This window comes from Alligator sinensis, unplaced genomic scaffold (assembly GCF_000455745.1).
Source record: "Alligator sinensis unplaced genomic scaffold, ASM45574v1 scaffold1290_1, whole genome shotgun sequence".
NCBI classification, from domain to species: domain Eukaryota; kingdom Metazoa; phylum Chordata; order Crocodylia; family Alligatoridae; genus Alligator; species Alligator sinensis.
Window position 1 is genome coordinate 342429 of NW_005843103.1, and position 3721 is coordinate 346149.

The window sequence follows — 3721 nt, forward strand, 5'->3', positions numbered from 1 at the left end:
CACCACAGCCCATGCCTCGCAGGTGGAATCCTGATTATGATTGCTCCCTGGTCTGAGACTGGAGCAAACTCAGTCCATAGTTGGGCTCCATTCATTCTCACATTCTGCACCCCCCTCTCACAGGGGCCTCTGGCATACCGCCCATTACTGGGCCACACTCCACTGCCCTTACTCCTTTTGAGCAGCCCCTCTTGGGCTGTCAGGCTTCGCTACTTGCACACTGTCCCTACTACGCAGTGCTTCAGTTCCCCTACTCTGGCCTAGCCTTGTGCCAAACCCTGGGTTGATTCTGCCCGAAGCCCCTCACCGGGCAACTGCTCTCATGCTCATACTTCTGGGGCTGGCCCATGTACTGTCCGTCAAGCTGCTTTCACAGCCCTACTCAGTACGCCCCTGGTGCAGTCCTTCAAACCACTCTTGCAGCCCTACTCTGCACACCAACACAGTCAGTCCTTCAGGTGCCCCTTACTGCACCCTACTCTGAGAGGCCCTCACACTCCACTCCACAAGCTACCCATTCTGGGCCCTCCAGGATCTCACATCCCTGCTGGGCTCAGGTTTCTCACTATTAATGCACCTGGCCACCTTTGTTCCCCCTGCTCACACTATTACCCACCAGATGGTGGTGGCCAGGGTTAAGGCACCCCTACCCGCCTTCCACCAAGGCAGTTCACAGTCCTGGTACTTCTTGGGGGCTCTCCCACCACACAGAGCCCCACCAGGCCTCCCTACCCTGGCAGGGTGCAGTTTTAGGTCATACCCAGGACCAGGAGCCTCCAAGCCACCCCCTAGCTCCTACCCTTACCTCCAGGATAGTCCATGCCATGAGCGAGATGGATGGTGCTGCTCTCTTGATTGCAAGCAGCCAACTACTGGCTCTGCATGGCTGGCCTATGTTTGAAAATGCCCACCCTCATCAGGCACCTGCCAGCTGCCTGCCTCAGTCCTTAAAGTGGCAAGCGCCCAAAGGTGTGCTGCTACAGTTAGCACACATTGGAGCATGCACTGGGCACATGTGTAGGTACCTATTGGCTCCAGAATTATTTTTGCTGCCTTTACCAATCTTAGAAATAGTTTGCTCCATGTGAAGAAATCATGTTGTGAGGATACCATCGTGCAGATTGGTATGACAGGTTCTTTTTTAACTGAAATGATGTAGAAGTCTATAGTGGAGATGGGGAAATAGTACTGTATTTTCTCACGTACGACATGTCTTGGAATAAAATATTCTCCTTGATCCGGGGAAGGCAGAATGAAGAAAAAAAGATTTTTCTAAAGTTATAGGTGCATAGAGCAAGGACAGAGTTAAAAGGTCTGCAAGGCTATAAAATAGGAGAGAGACCAGGAGCCACTAGCAGACCCCAACATTGACCTTAAAAAGGCTAGCTTGATTAGTGGAATATCAAGATCAGTTAAAGGAGATACAATCGTTAACACCGGTGAAGTGAAATGAAAAACAATGAGCTATTAAGTCAATTGACTCCCTCAGTTGCCTGAAAAGAAATGTCACTGCTGCTGCTGGGCAGTTGGTTTTGGAGCACAAATCAAAGTAGAGTACTTTTATTCTCGGCAGAAGAATCAGCCTCCCTGTTTAAGATACATACCCCAATTTTGGGGGGGAGGGGAGGTTGATTTTTGGTGAAAAGGTGCATGTACTGCATGAGAAAATATGATACTTTAGTACTGTAACACTTCTCCAAGAAATAATTTTGCATTTCTACAGCACATCTCATCCAAAGAAAAAAAAACAAAAAACAAAGGACATTTCATACATAAACTAAGTTTAACAAGACTTGGAGGAGATGGATAACACTAGCACCTACATAATCTATTGTCTAACCTCTGTGACTAAAATGATTAAAACATGAATGTGCTAGAACTTACTATACAAAGGTAAACAGTGGCAATGAAACCTTAAGATAACTGGGGAGCCAGACCAGCAGACTTTGATGCCTGCCTGCAGGGCTGAAAAGTTTTCAAAGTAGAGATGCACTAATACATCAGTATGATATTGAATCAGTACCCATATAAAGAAAATTGGCTGTATCAGAAATCGGCCCAATGGGGCTGATAACTGGGCCAATAAATGCCCATGTGTACACGCAGCTGCAGCGCAGCTCTGAAGCAGTGAGGAGCACAGCCCGGCAGCATGAAGTGCTGCCTCCAGCTGGTAAGTCTGTTGAGGTGGAAGGGGAAGGGGGAGGGAAGGGGTGTGAGGGGGGGCAGATCAATCCCACCCCCATGGTGAAGGAGGAGGCAGGGGCAGGGACAGGCGCTGCCCAGCCGGGGTGGGGTGCGGCATGGAACAGACCCATTGCTCATCAGGGGGCAGCTCCCACAGCTGTACGCACTCTGGGAGGTACGCACATGTCCCTGGATCAGCCTGGAGCTGGTGCTGTGCTGGGCTCTTCTCACTGGGGGCTGGGATCAGGGTGGGGGCTACAGAAGGGGCTGCAGCCATCTCAAATTTCACTGTAGATCCCAGTGCCGCTGCACACCTGGTGCAGCCCTGGCTCTTCCTGGCTCAACCGCCACCTTACCACATGCTCCGGGAAGAGCCAGAGCTGCACCAGTCGCATGGTGGTGGCAGCACTGGGAGGGAGCTATGGCAAAATCTGGGGTGGCTGCAGCCCCCTCTATAGCCCCTGCCCTGAGTCCAGGCCCCAGTAAGAAGAGCCTGGTGCAGCCCCGGCTCCAGCCTGCAGCTCCGGCCCACCTGCCCCACTCTGCACAGATCTGGGGGACACCCCCCTGTGCCCTCCAGGGAGCCACCCCCCAATGAGCCACAGGTCCATCCTGTGCCCCACCCCACCATGGCTTACCCCAGCCAGGCAGCACCTGCTCCTGCCCCTGCCCCATCTTTCACAGCGGAGCAGGGGGAGGTTGATCTTCTCCCTCGCCACTCCCCTTCCCTCCCCCATCCCCTTCCAACACAACAGAATTACCAGCTGGAGGCGACTCTCAATGCTGTATTGGAAATCAGATTGGTATTGGCCAATATGCCTCCTTAAAAATCGGATATTAGTATCGACCCCCAAAAATCTCTATCAGTGTGTCACCGGATGGGGTCCTTAAGGATGGCCATATTCACCCAAGGCCCCTTGACCGTGCCAATTTGGGCCCGATGGGCACCCTCAGTTCTCACCCGCCACATCTGATGAAAATATAAAAATAGGGAGGCTGCCTTTAAGTCCTCTTGGACACGGTTTGGACTTACTGAACCCCGTGGGTTCCCGGACCCCTTGTGGGTCGTGTCTCACAATGGGTATTTTGGGGGCACCCTAGCCTTATGGGCTATATACATGGCTCCAACCACCCCTTTACCATGTTCCAAGCCTCGCAAATGATACTGGCATTGTCTTGCCTCGGCCTCATTATAATTCAGCCCCTTGTCCTCACTGGGCTCTCCGCAGTCCTGCCTCTGCGCTGTCACTGGCACCCCTTGTCCTCACTGGGTTCTCTGCAGCCCTGTCTCTGCGCCCTCTCTGGCGCCAGGGTCTCTGCACCCCAAATGCCATGCCCTCTCTAGCGCTGGGGTCTCCACTCTGTTGTGGGCCCCCAATGAGGCCTCCTCCTTCCCCAAATAGCCTCACCCAAACCACTGGCCTTATAAAACTACAAACAACATAAGCCCCTGGGCTATAACTTAACATAGGCTACTGAAGGAGTGCTCTGCCCCTTTACCATTACCCGGAGCAGAGGTTAGTCAGGCCTCTTTTCC

General features: G+C 52.6%; 1 protein-coding gene across 1 annotated transcript in view; it reads left to right on the plus strand.

Annotated features, from left to right (window-relative positions):
* The window catches only part of LOC102380954, a gene marked incomplete at its 3' end in the record, with an annotated part of 76157 nt that overhangs the window by 54799 nt on the left and 17637 nt on the right, over positions 1-3721 (plus strand). The gene's annotated exons all lie outside the window — the stretch shown is intronic.